Source organism: Haliaeetus albicilla, chromosome 5, assembly GCF_947461875.1.
Source record: "Haliaeetus albicilla chromosome 5, bHalAlb1.1, whole genome shotgun sequence".
In the NCBI taxonomy this organism is placed as follows: domain Eukaryota; kingdom Metazoa; phylum Chordata; class Aves; order Accipitriformes; family Accipitridae; genus Haliaeetus; species Haliaeetus albicilla.
This window is the reverse complement of record NC_091487.1, coordinates 10,146,987-10,161,226: the sequence shown is the minus strand read 5'-3', so window position 1 is coordinate 10,161,226 and position 14,240 is coordinate 10,146,987. Positions and strand designations below refer to the sequence as shown.

Genomic DNA, 14,240 nt, shown 5'->3' with positions numbered 1-14,240 from the left:
ACATTAAAAGAGAAGAACATCATGAGTGGAAAACATTAGGAAATGGGAACTGTGGGAATAACCGGCTTTAACCCACGATGATTCAAGTACATCTTTTATTTCACATCTCCAAGTTGCCTGTGCAGGACTAGACTACATTGCAGGAAGTCCTGGCTGCATGTTAAGGGATGGATTTAAGCCTCTGAAGTCTGAAGAAGCTCTGGATCACACTTTAAAACATTCAGACCACTTTACTCGAGATCATTTTTACACTCTGCCTTGACACCTAGGACACTGGTATTCACTTAATTTATTTCTATTACAATTCATACTTTGGTAGTTTCCAAGAGCCTGTCCCAAGACTGACACCTCATTACGCTGTACAAATACACAATGGAGAACCATGTCGGCCCCAAAGAGCTTTCTGTCAAACTAACGGGGAGAGCCAAAAGGAGAGGAGGATGGACAGAGAGAGAGTGGGAGGCAAAGACAGAGAGGCGACGTGACTGCACCACCCACCAAATCAGAGGTTGAACCCAAATGTCTTGCACCCCAGTTCAGTTGACTGATTCAGGTTGCCAAATATGTTATGTGAGAAGAATACATTATGTACCCTGCAGAGGAGGGAAAATCAATACAGCTAAAGTGATTCCTAAACTAGGGTAGCTTACAACAAAGCTACATTATGTCAGGCAAAATTTATACTGATGTTGCCCTGTTATTCTTAATAACCCTTTTCCTTCATGAGTTGAAAAACACAAAGGAGAGTATTGCTGTATAGTGTATAAATACAGATCAGTTTCCATCAATGTTTTCTATTGATATTAATTACTCCGGCTGTAGACTACATATTGCATCTTTATTCACAGATCTGTACCGTACATAAAGGTATATGATTATCATAATTCATGGCAAGTTCTTCCATCATCTATCCCAATACTCAGCAGAGAGTCTAGAGATCGTATACAGCTTTGTGGAGAGGTAGGTCTGCCCAAGCTCTAGTGTTCCACTTATTTCCAAAGGGATGTTCATGAAAGACATCTTGACCCATCAGTAGGATAAACAGGACAATGCCATAAACGGAAGCTTATAAAAATCTGTACGACTCAGATCTTACTTGCTGGTCATTTCATGCCATGGGATCAAATCTCGAAGTATTGAGATTTCATTGTGTGCCTACTCAAGCAAGATATTTGTTGGCCTCAATGAAACTGATATATGGCATGCTACATTGCATTCATCTTGTAATTCAGACTGTGACATGGACTGAGATCAGCTTTGATTCCATCTTATAAAATCCAGCAGACCACACAGCACCACACACAGTAATCATGCCTGCATCCTTCTAAGAGAAATTACTTTTAGAAAAAAATGCAAGCATTTTGTAGATTAGCCATGGATTCAACTGATGTATACTGCAAGTAGCATTATGATGTCAGTGTTGTATAAAGTGAAAAACAAAGGCAAATAAGATATAGGCAGAATTTTTCCAACTATAGCCTAAATATCACTTCTGAACTACAGAGCAATTGCTGGTGACATGCAGAAGGCCATATATGACTCTCTCTTTGCTTTCACATGCTTTTTCAGTTCTTCACATTTGGCAGAAAGTGCATCTTACAGAAAAGAAAAAAAATAAAAATATGCCAGGCTTCTTTCCTCCACGTTGAGAGCCTGAAAAGAGCTCTGAGTACTGGGAGCACCATACAGAGACCATTTCAAAATAGCCACCTCATTCCCTGTGACTTAGACCCAAAGCAACTGCTCTTCCCTGGGAGTTGTGTAGTAAATGAAATAAGGGATTGTAAGTATAGGGGAAAGAGGTTCCCAACCCAACTCCTGCTCTGAATGACTTTCTGATCTGCAGTAGCAGAAGGCACTGGTTACTAGTACTTATGGATACGTACTTATGCAGGCACAGTGCTCCTTAATGAGCACCTTTCTCTTCGGGCTCTCAAAGGGCATAGCTACCCCTTGTATCCTCTGGGGTATCGATCACTGAGACAGCACTGCTTGGAGCATATGAATATGCCAGCTTGGCAACTGCAGCATTTGGTCATGGTCACCAAGAAAGTCCCTGCACCTGCCCAGAGCACTACATGAAAGTAGGTGAGTTCTCTCTGCCTCACAGAAAGTAAGGTAGCAAAGCAAAAAAATGACTTGCTCAAAGTCACAAAGCATGTTGGCAGCAAAGCCAGCAATAAATACAACCCAGATGTCCTGGATTCCACCTCCTCCCTGCACCACGCTGCCTCTCTTAGCTCAACGCTGGAAGGAAATGTTTTACATTTACTCATCCCTCCTTTTCCTTTGTCAATAGAAATTAAAGCAGGCATCTGACTGCCTAAGCCTTGAATACTCCGATGGTTTCCAAGGCTTGCGGTGAAGTCAGCCAACATTTCTATTGAATCCAGCCCTAATGGACAACTAAAAGCAATTTCTTTGCCAACTGGCCTATCAGTGCAAAACTCATCTAAGCACATACTACTTTTATACAGATAGGCATTGTGTATGTGTATATATATATATATATATTTCATGAGTTTGCAAAGAACCACTAATTACAAAAATACTATTTTTGTAACTCAGCTGAGCAGAGAATAGACTGATCTACTACTATTAAAAAAAAAAATACTGCATCATGATTTTTCCAAGTATAGATTTAAAACAAGCCTCTATGCCTTTTTACTTTGTCAAAAGGTAGGTAGGTATGTCAGGATGGTTCTTGCTTTGAACCCACTCGGGTCTGCTTAAAGACTGATGGCTAATTAGCATTAATTTTCCCTTACTTTATTTTGTGACTACGATGTCCAAATATGTAAAATTTTCTCATTAAGCTATCTATGGTGTCTGTGTGGAGGGCCACTTCCATGTATTTTCCAAAAGCAATGTAAATCTCATTTCCATGGGAATACATCATGTCCTGTCAGCAGAATATCCTTACTGCTCTCAGCCCAAGGTCAGTCCATGTCTCTGAGTGGTTGAACACACTCTTACTTGCCTTTTTTTTTTCACCCTTGAAGTGAATGCCATTCCATTTTTCCTGCCTGTCATCATAAAAATCCAGCTGGGACTTGTAGGTGTTGTGCTGCTGTTGCTATAACTCTACTGGCAATGTGTTTCTCTGGCTACCTAAGGGTACTTCAGGGGAGCTGGACAGAAGTTAAAAAGAAATGCAGCATTGCACATTGTACCCTTCTCTCCCCCAAACACCTGAGAGGCATGACAGTGGGAACAAAAACTTTAGCAGCTGCAGGTTGCCTAAAATATTTATCTCCTCTTTGCAGAACTCCCTCATTTTTCTTGACTAGAAAACAAATCTACACAACATTTTGCATTCAGATCTCCAAGCAGAGGTCTCTGCCCCTCCGCAGGAGAGCAGCAGGAGATCCAACACGCGGCAAGATCGCAGTGCTCATGCTCAGTCATACTATGTGCCTGCACCACGAGCGCTTTGCACGAACCCATATGCTGGATAACTGCATCCACAGCTTTGCTCCAGGCAACAGGGATTTGTTATGACTGAGAATTTCAGAGATCTTCTAGACAATGAAATAAACCAAAATGCAGCCCAAAAAAGCCTTCCTTCTTTCTCTGTAAAACTGTTTCCACTATTTCCTCAATACTGCCACCTCTGTTTTGCTCAACTTGCCTGATATAAAGCTTGTAAGTCCTCCAAGGCACGTCCGGGTGGGTGGCTATATATCACTTAACACGGTAGGAACCTTAATCTGCCATCAGACTGCAGCAGCAATAAACGACAAGAGTAAGTCTTGACAAACGTGGCTGGGCTGTGCCATTTTTGTGCAACAATAGTAAGTTTGACAGATTCGAGTCTGCCTGCATGCCAGAGACATTGCCTTCTGCATAGTCTCTGCGGAGCAGGAAATTCTCACTCCTTCTCCTCAAAGCTATTGCAGCCAGGTCAAGGACTTTGCTCCTTGCTGCAATTTTCAGTGCCAACTTAGCAAGTCCCAGCTCCCTTCCCCTGAGCTCGCAGGCTCTGGCTAGCCTTGCACGTAGTTCCAAGTGTGTCCAAGAGCCAAAACCTTATCGCAGTCCATCTCTGTCTCCTCACAAGAACCGAGTTAGTGGAGGAGTTAGCATGGTCTGTTTGTGCTGATGTGACAGCCAGCTCCTGTTCTGGATTAGAGGATGATGATTTTCGCTCCCTCTCCATCCCTTACTGGGCATTGAAAAGAGAAGGCTTTGTGGGAAAGAGAAAATGCTCAAGGCTTCTTATACCTCTTTTGCCCTCCCTTTGCTCTAGTGCAAATGTCAGCCCCAGGCCCAGGCTCATGGGCTGTCTCTGTGTGTGCCAGTGTGACTTCTGTCAGCCCCGGCCATGAAATAACAGTGCGATAGTGGAGAGGTGTTCATGCAGCACCTGAATTTACCTGCAGTTCCCCACACGGAGGACTGCTGGCAGAAGACCAGTTTTCAACGCATGTCAGAACTTGGCAGAGCATTGCAAAAGCGCTGCTTCCCTATCACACGGCAGGGTGGAGATCTGCTGACTCAAATCCCCATTTTTCAAAGCAGGGCAAAGACTGAACACGAAGCAGCAATGAGCCCCAAACACAAAGGAATGCAAATAAATTAATAAAACACAGCTGAGAATGGCTGGGGCAGCAGTCACCAGAAACACCCCGGACACCCTGACCGCTGTGAGGACTGCTGCGCGTCTTGCTGCTTATGTGCCAATACAGCTCCGCAGCACCTGGGTCTGATGCAACACCTACAAGGTGTTTCCCCTGGGCTGGAAAGGCTGTGGTTGCCCACGATGGCAAGGAGGGGGTCTTGCTGCACGGGGTTGTCTCACCCACGCTGATTTTCACTGTTTTGTGGCTGGACGTGTGCGTGTGTGGCCCTGCTGGCTGCTTTCTCAGTGCCCTTGGGAAATAATCCAAAATCATTGGTTTTCTTTCCCTGTCATTTGCTTCTGTCCGTGCTCTGAGGTCATCTTTGACCCCACCACTGCATCACGAGGGTTTGCAGGCACCTTTAGGCAGTCTTGCTGAGGCAGTGGGCTGTGGCAGCGGGCGTGCTGTGGGGTCCCCTGCTCCCAAACCTGTCTTTATGCCAGGGTATCTTCTCTCAATGCTGCCTCTGCCAGCTGGACTGACCCCACAGATACCAGCCTGTGAAAGGGCTTCAAGGTGGGCTTGTCACAAGCTTCCTTCATGGGTGCTATATGAATTTAAACTTTTCTTCAGAAAAAAACTCAAGAAGCTGAAAATAGGAAATAAATTTTTTTCCCACAGGTTTTCCTACCCAAGCCTTGCCATCAGCTACGATCCACATCCAACAAGTTAATCTGACTCAGCTACTTCAGCCCCTCTGTTTCAGAACACCTTGCGTCCCTCCAGTGATGAGTGCCCTGAATGCCCCTGGCATCACGCTGCTGGGCTGAGCACCGTTTGCCTACATGCAAACACCCCACCTGCTGAACCATCAACCCATCTGCTCTGCCATCTGCCTGCCACAGCCTTCTGGGCTGCTGCACTGCGCAGTTGTCTCCTGGGCAAGCCATGGTCTTATGCTGAAAGAGAGGGATTGCATCATTTCTTAAATCAAGAGAGAAAGACATTTCTGCATTTGTACAGCAACGGGCTCCAGGACCCATAGGTTGACTGGGATGTCGTCTTGCCACGTACTGACTGGATATACAGTAAATGCTTGCTGACACATGCAGTTATGCGTGCTGGCCCCAAAACGACAAAACACTGCTGCCCTCCAAACAACATTTGTGCTACCAGATTCCCCCTACCTACAGCTGCTGAGATCCTGCCGCTCTGGGACGTTGTATTTTCCAATACTCGCTGAGCAGCCTGGTCTCTGAATAGCCATACCCCATGCATCCAACTACCAGCCCATGCTCTCAGTCCTGCTGTGCTCAGCAGCAGCAGAAGGGGAGCAATGGTCCAGGTCTCCAGGAGGAGCCCCATGGACTAGAGCTGGCCACATGGTTGGGATGGGAGCGGTTCTGCAGGACTGGGACTGTTTATCCACAGTAGCAAAGCAGAAAAAAGGGAGACAGGGAGAGAAGGAGGGGGAAGCACGGGGCAGAGCTCCCAGGAAAATGTGCTGTGGACAGTTTGCTTGGGCTCCTCGGAGACTCCTGACAGCTGCTCTGATCTCCTCACCATGAGACCCAGGGATGATTTGTTGTCACATGCACCGAGCACCCTGTTTTCTTTCTAAGAAACAAGCTGGTATATTTAGGAGAGATTGCATTCATTCTTGAGCTTATCTGCAAGTGCTAGGCTTATTCTCTGGGCTTTAGGGTTTATTTAGAATAAATAAGGTTTATATATTTGGTTGGTGAAGCATGCAATGTATACATTATAATTAGGTAATTAATGCCCTAATCTCTGTGATGAGCTTTCCTGGCATAACACAGTGCAGTTTTCCAAAAGCTTCTTTTTAACCTCGGAGGAAGGATAATTTTAAAAAGAAAAATATTGTTTCTCCTGCTATCTCTATCCAAACCATTTCATTCACAGATTCCTCCTAGACTGACTGAAGCAGTTGTTAAATCCACTGTGGACATATAATCCAAATATAGATGTAAGATCACAGTGCCATTACTAAATGTATTCCTTTCATAAGAGTTCTGTGGGGGTCCTGCCTCCATCCAGCTCTGTAAATCACTGAAATGTCCCCTTATAAATACCTGGGTGTGAAATAACTTTCAAAAGTCTGTTTTACACCACTTTACACAGTCAATCATTTTCTAGTCCAACACATGCCCCAAAAGAAGAGAGTGATAGCAGAGCCTAAAACTGTATTACCCTTCATGACCGCTCTAGCACTGTCTGTTCATAGGGAGCCTGGTTAATAAGTTAGCATCACAACTGCACGCATCACTCGGTGTCTTTGTAGCCATCCATGACCACAAGTACAAATGCCACTTGTAGTCATCATTCTCATGTAAAAATGCCCGGTTTGCCTCCAAAATGGGCTCTGACTAACTGGTTACTTTAATCAGGCACTGAGTCGTCCGAGCTATTCATTGCGCAGATCATTTTTTTCTCATAATCAAGCCCATTATGTGAAAAAGTCAACCTTAAGGAGTGTGAGGACACAGTTCATATAAAAATCAATGCAACCTTTCACTAAATCATAAATTTGATCAGCTCTGACATATAGGAAAATATTTGGGGAATGCTTAATGACATTTTTGTGTTCTTGTAAATTATTTGCTTTCAGCTGATTTTACAAGCAGGAATAGGGAAAGCTCAGCTCACACCAGGAAATATCAGCAATCGAAACCACTAGCTTTCTCATGATAGTTTCACAGATCTTTGGCTCATATACCTTCCAATAAACCCGCACACATTTCAAACCAAAAAAACAGCCCAACCTTTTAGATGCTTGTTTGATCTGAGGGAGAGCTGCTAACTTCTCCGAGGTTCAGCAAAAGCTGATTTCTATCTATTTTTCAAAATAAAGATGCCTAATCCCACTTAGACATTTTTTCCCTTCAGAATATAATGCAAACATCAGTTAAAGCAGTTTTTGCTGTGTAGAAAAGTTAGCATCCCATTTGCCACTACACTTTAATTTTTGCTCCTCTATGCATGTCCTTTGAGTTTCCTCTTCATGCCAAAATTTCCACTTTGGAATTCACTCTTCCAAGTAATTCTGCTAAGACTGGATCTTTGGATTAAAATAAGAATGACATGGGGCAAGGAAAACAGAAGTTCCTGCATGTACCTCTTTTGAGGGAAAAGTAGAGCGTTTTGCCTGGCTGACAGTCAAACGGCTGGGTGCTGGGGCAAACCACACAGCAAGTAAACAAAGAGGTGACCTGTGGAAAGCTGAATGACATTAGTTTTCTACAGCTGGTACAGAGTATGGGATACTTAGGAAAACTAGGGACGGTTGGACTAATAAAACGTGAGCTTTCAGGACTCACTGCAAGGTGGAAGATTTTATATCTCTAGTAGTTTATTAGACTATTTAGCTAGGACTTGTAGAAATGGGAAGAAATACATGCAGCTTGAAACCTTTGCTTTTCAGTGCTGGTTGACTGAGGTTGCAAACACATTGCTCTTCAAGGAGGGAGAGCTGAGAGGTCAGTGGGCAGGTAGAAAGGTATTTAAAATCAGATGGCTGCATGGATAACAGCTGCTCCCCGACTCGGCGAATGTCAGGCACAGTGCACTGCTATCAAAAGCAAGTGGTGTTTGTTCTTTTAACTACAGAGAAAAAATAACATTTGCCCAACAGTGAAGAACAGTTACTGTGTCTTTGGAGTCTCGAGCATTTATCAGCAGGCTTGGAAATCACATAAACCTTATCTCCTTGTTTGTGTTTTTGAAAAACAGATAACTTTGCCCTCTGAAGACACTGCTATCTTTATTAGGCAGATGAAGTGGGCTCGGTGCCTGCTCTTCTTCAGGCACTTGCATTCCTGCTCCATGGAATTTCGCTGGGACATGGGCTGTTACCGTGGCCTGGGACTCGCTCCCTGCAGAGCTGCCGTCCCTATGCCATGGGAGCAGATGGGTCCCCTATCAGTTACCTTGGCTTATTTTTTACTCACATGCCATAATAACCGTAACATACTCTGGCTTGCTCCAGCCACTCAGGACTACATGTTCGGCCAGATTTGGATGGTGAACCCACGGGTTCCCCTTCTCTGATAGAAAACTGTAGACCCATTCTCTGCAGTAAGTCAGCAGTTACTTCCAGGTACTTGGCTACCTATAGCCTCCTTTCAGGAAGGAAACATGTTGGTAGGAAGTATTTAGTACATGAAAAGTCCTCTCCTAGCCTGAAGTTTTGTTTTCCAATATAAAATAACAAATTCCAGCCTTGACTTTAAAACTCAGAGTGAGACGAGGAAATATGTGAATTTAGCAAGTTTTCCCTAGGTGCAGCTGTAATCCTCCTGCACCGGGGCTAGGCACAGCTGAGGGTCATCCAAAGGATCTTTCTTGCCACAAGAGTGTTGTCTTGATTTCTGTCGCTTGTGCAGAGATGACGACCTAGTCTTGGTAGGGTTTCATCTTAGCCCCGTCAGGAGCTGAATCCCCTACATCGCTCGGTGCTGCTCCACCACTTGGCTTTGGAGGGAAAGGCCTCCTGGGCAGATTGGAAGTTACAGCTAAAGGAAGCAGGAAAGGCAGTAGTTGTTAGATGATGTTGTCAGGAAAACAGGTTTTTAGCACACTAGGGCTCAGGGCCGTGGCAGACTGCCTGAAAGCAAAAGCTCGCCCTTGCTTGGTCTGCCTGGGCTGGTGCAGTGGGCCAGACCCCCTCCTCGCTCAGAGCAGGGCTAATGTCGAGGCTTTTCAAAACCTTACTGGTTTAGATTCAGCCTGCAACGTAGAGCCCGGGAACACAGTGAGATGTTTTCCCAGAGGTGGAAACCCTGATTTTTCCAGCGCATATTTTGCTGCTCCCTGATGTGAAAGACATTATGGAATGCAAAAATAGCCAGATGTAAATAATAAATTGAATCTATTTACTCAAATATTTACTCATAATGTAAGCCAGTAGCTTTCACACCTTTCAAATACATTGCCTTATATTCTGATTATTTAGGTCTCCTGATGTGAGGAATCCTGGGAAAAAATCTCACTTAAAACCCTCGGTGTTTTATACTTGCATAGAATGAGGGAAAAAACCCAACCCAAAGCTCTATGCATCTTCAGAGGTTCAAACCCTGGGAATATACATTCCTGTGGCTACATACATGACATGACACTTCAGTAAGATCCCGATGCTGTACATCCTACTCCCTCCGCTCACAGTGACAACGTTAAATGAAGTGCCTGTGAAGTTCCTGGCATGGCTTCCCAGTGGAGGATGCCTCTGGGCACGGGGCACCGAACCCACTGAAGTCAACAGGAGGTTAACTCAGATCATAGCTATTCCCCTGACCATGTATTACAGACTGTTGGATTTTGTTTCACCGATGAGCTTCAAGTACAGCCAAAAGTGAATAGAGGCATGTTGACCTCATAGTTGTGAATACAGATTGAGCGTCCAAGACAATTAAAAGCAGAAAATACGTGCCATCTCCAAACCCCTGGCAAATCAGTGCTAGAAGTTACCGCTGCCCTGTCCGACTGAAAAGACGTTAACACTCACTGTAGAGGAGGTTGGAAGGCAGCCATCCTCGATGGATTGCTTATGAGCACTGACTAGAGTCAAACCGACTTCAGTCAGAGATTTACACAAGTCTTGTAATATAATAGTAGAGTTTACTTTACGAGAGTGCCACACCAAAGATAGTAAAATGCAATTTTAGCTAACAAATCTACATACTTCTACAGAAAAGCTACAGCCATCATGGAACATGTCAGCACTGCAGAGCGCCTGGCGCAGATTTATAGTTTTCAGTTTATTGCTGAAGGGTTATTGTTAACACCATTGTTATAGAGTTACTGCAATTAAAAGTTCCAGTCACACTTATCACTTTTTAAACATAGCTAATAAAACCCAATAAATTCTGAGATGTTATAAGTTTTCCTGTGCTGTTAAACATGTGAAACATTTTCATGCTGGATTTTAGACCTATGTTAGGACAGATTTTGGAAGTAAATTGGCTGTCATAAACTGCTTTTCCTCTAATTTGCTTGGATCTGCAAAATTCCTTACAGTTTTTCTTTATTATAGTAAGAGATATAGCAAGGCAATACTGAGAAGTTTTCCCTCGTGCATGCAACAGGTGATCATAAGCTAAGTACTGTATATCTTAAGAGTCACCTTCCAACTTTCCGTGTTTATTGTTGCATAAATTATAAAGAAGAATGGTCATTTTTGTTGTAGAGGAGTAGACTTTGGGGGGTTTCTCTCACGTGAGTAATGTTTTTTCTCTCTTCTATCAAAGCCTTAAGGACGTGTACTTTGTGTTCTCCCTGCAGGTGGCTACAGATGCAAGTCCTACTCCTGATCATCTGTATTCATGTGTTCAGAAACATATTAAGGTACATGGATGGGGCAAAGGACCTAGACAGACGGAGAGAATAATTTTACCTAGCATATTTCCTAGCACTTTGTGAAGTAGCCTCAGCAGCCTCGCAGGAAACACACAGAGGATCCCACTTCTACTGACAAGGTTATGGACCTGTTTTTTAAATGCTTCAAGGTTAATCTTAGTCTCAAATACCACTAACATACAGAGATCCTAGTGCCAAGTCAGTATATTGTGATATATATGTTGCAAATGGTACCTATTGAGATATAATATCCACACAAATAGAATTCCTCCTGTGTAGAAGCACAGATACTATAAAAGTCCAAACATATCTATGGGGCAAACAAATAACAGAAAAGTCATATTCATCAGAAACCAATTTCACTGTAAGTAAATTGCAGCTTGCACCTTGCAATTCATTGCAACAACCGGGACTAGCTCTTCGTACTACAAAAGAAAGTTTCACTATCTTTGAGATCATACGGTGGGTTAAGTATACAGACAGAGGAAGTAAGAAAAACAACGTGCATGATCTGGAATAGAGATTACTGAATGGAGGGGTGTGTATAGGACTGAGAACCAACATCCCTCTGAAAGCTTTGGGAGGCTTAGTGCACGAGCTTGAAACCCCTGCATTAAAAATGTGGATCAGAAACTTTTTAGCAGGCTGAACTCGTTCGTTCACCCCTGATCTCACTTCTTCCCATACACAAGAAAGAGACAAAGCTTTACGCCAGGTGGGATGCACCTTGGCTGACGTTCTGGCCATACTTTTCCCTGGCGGTATCGCTTAACACACACCATCTTCAGGTTTCGCTTATCAAGTACAGCAGCTGGCGACATTATGTCTTTATAAACAGAATGTCCAGTTTCTGTATCAAAGGACGCAAAACACACACGCCCACATCTCTTTTCAATTTTAAAAGCCCATCATCTACTGCAAACTTGTGCAATCTGCATCAGAGATTAAAAAGAAAGAAAGAAAGAGAGAGAAAGAGGAGGGTTTGGGTTTTTTTAAAAGAACTTACCAAAAATAACTGAAGTTCTCTAAAGTTGCCCTGAAGTTGAAATAGCCCAGAACACCAGTGCAGAGCCTGCCTTAAACTCTCTCTCTTTCTCACTCCCCCTCTCTCTCCAGCAATTGGAAGGAGGGCTGTGCAGAAATTCAGCAAACAATTTTCCTTCTATGTCGACCGGGGCGTTCCTCTACGGGCTGAAAGGGGATGGCTAAGCCTGGGTGAGGCTTGTTGCTATCCCCAAGCCAAAGAGCGCTGTCGCAGATTACACAGCCTGTGAAATCCAATCCCTTTCTCTACTAAGGCAACAGCTGTACGGCTTCAGCTCAGGCGGGAGCAGCGGATAGACCCCGGGCTTGTTGCTGCTCAGGCTTTCCATGCTGGGGGACGTGGAGGAACGGGGATACACGGGTTTCCGTAAGCTCCGTCTCTTCTCCCAGCTTACTGCCTACAGCTACAGGCACGAGCGTACGCAGGGTGGAGAGACGGGGCAATTTCCTCAGGACCAAAAGTATATGGGATGTGGGCGCCCACACAAAACAAACATCTCTTTTCCTGAAATTCATTCCCAGCCTTGCTTCAGGACATAAGTGGGTAATTAACATTATATGTATTAGTGAATTCTCATGCAAGCATGCACACACAAGAGGATGCGGTCTGTCACAACAGCGTGGTTCAAATGGGTTTCAAGGCTGTTCTAGTGTCCTCTCTAAGTTCATTTTTCCTTTTCATTTTTTGTCAGCAGCTTAATTTTTTTCTGAAAAAAACCTCGAATGCTGAGCTGACAGACCTTACACCAAATGAAGCGTTATCATGGCTTGCAGCGTGGGAGTGCTGGTGTGCTTAGTGCTGCCTTTGCAGCGTGTCCTAACACATGAAGAAAGCCTCTTAGTGCCAGCAGAAATGAATTTATTAAAATTCCCAGCCCCTCCTCTCACCTGTTTCTATTTCTCTACCCCCTGCAAAGGAAAGAAATTTGTAATACAGCCGATTCCTCCCTTTCAGAGGAACTCCACTGATCCTCTGATTCCTCCACCCTGAAGCTTTAAAAAAAAAAAATCACAGCAACAGATTTCAGTCTGGGCTTCCTTGTTTCACAGAAGTATTTGGCCATTCGTTTGCACGCTGTCAAATAGGTGTGAGGTGAGAGAGGGTGCAAAATGCAAACAACACATAAGCAGCTCTGGGAGTGTCCTGCAATCCCTCCAACTGCTTTGCCAACACACCAGAGCAGGATGTGAACAGGTAAAAAACACACCAGCCAAAGGAAAACCCCTGTGTTTACAGAGCAGCCTCATTTCATGGTGGGGCAGATGTTGTGCTGGGGATTTTTATGCTGTTGGCTCTGAATACGTTTCAGTACCTGCAATTCTATAGACGTCGGATTTCTGGACCCAAGGTTAGAATGGGTGCACAAGGTTTCTACAGAGGGCATGTGGAAATCTGACAGTGAAAACCAAGTGTATAGCTCTGCTTCCATCCTGCGCGGATATTTAACATAGGCATTTTGTGAAAGCTGGGTCCTAACAGAACAATAGTACTTATATTAAAGCAAATTCTGTAATGACTGTTGTGTGAGTAATGTAGACTATTATATCTAATTATACATTATATATTAATTATATAAGATCAGGTATATAGTTTAATTTAGAAATACTATGTGTAATTTTATCTAATTAATATACACAGTTTGTCTGCATATGAACTGAATAGCCCCTCATAAAATGTCTTTTTATGATATGATTATATTGTGTATATATATAAAATATATAATATATAATGTTTGATTAGATTATCTACTATTTATATTAATTATATATGATTATAATATATATTATGTGAAGCACTATGCAGTTCATATGCAACCTCTATCTTGTGAGTGTGGCATCCGTATCAAGAAAGAAAAAATATGTTGGCCGTAGCCAGTGCAGGGAAGTATGGTAGCAAAGGAGGGAGACGAGGTGGTGGGACTGCATCAGCACAGGGGATGTGAGACTCTTCAAGGCGAGACATTTCAAGCAAGACCTGCCACAGCTGCCTCAAGGATGGGGGTGACCAGAAGCAGTAAAGGGCTCCTGCGGTGTGGTCAGCAGCAGGAAAATAAACTGTGATGACTGGGAAAGGGAACACCACCTCTCTAATAGCTAGTTTTGGCTTGCTCTGCTGCCGTCCCTATTTCTGTGCTCAGTCCTTGGGACTATACCGAGGTCCAGCCTTTCTGAACCATCTTTCAACATCATCCTGGCAAACAACATATATTTTTAGAAACAGACATGCAAAACAAGAAGCCCAACCCGACACTGTGGTTGGAT

General features: G+C 43.7%; 1 protein-coding gene across 3 annotated transcripts in view; it reads right to left on the bottom strand.

Annotated features, from left to right (window-relative positions):
• AHNAK2 (AHNAK nucleoprotein 2) overlaps window positions 1–14,240 on the bottom strand; it is a 77,837-nt gene that overhangs the window by 43,156 nt on the left and 20,441 nt on the right. The window contains exon 1 of one of the 3 annotated variants that reach the window (XM_009919382.2): window positions 11,941–12,139. The exons of the other annotated variants lie outside the window; for them this stretch is intronic. The gene's annotated coding sequence lies outside the window, so the exon portion shown is untranslated. Of the gene's footprint in view, window positions 1–11,940; window positions 12,140–14,240 lie in introns of those variants that run through there. 3 annotated transcript variants of the gene reach the window in all.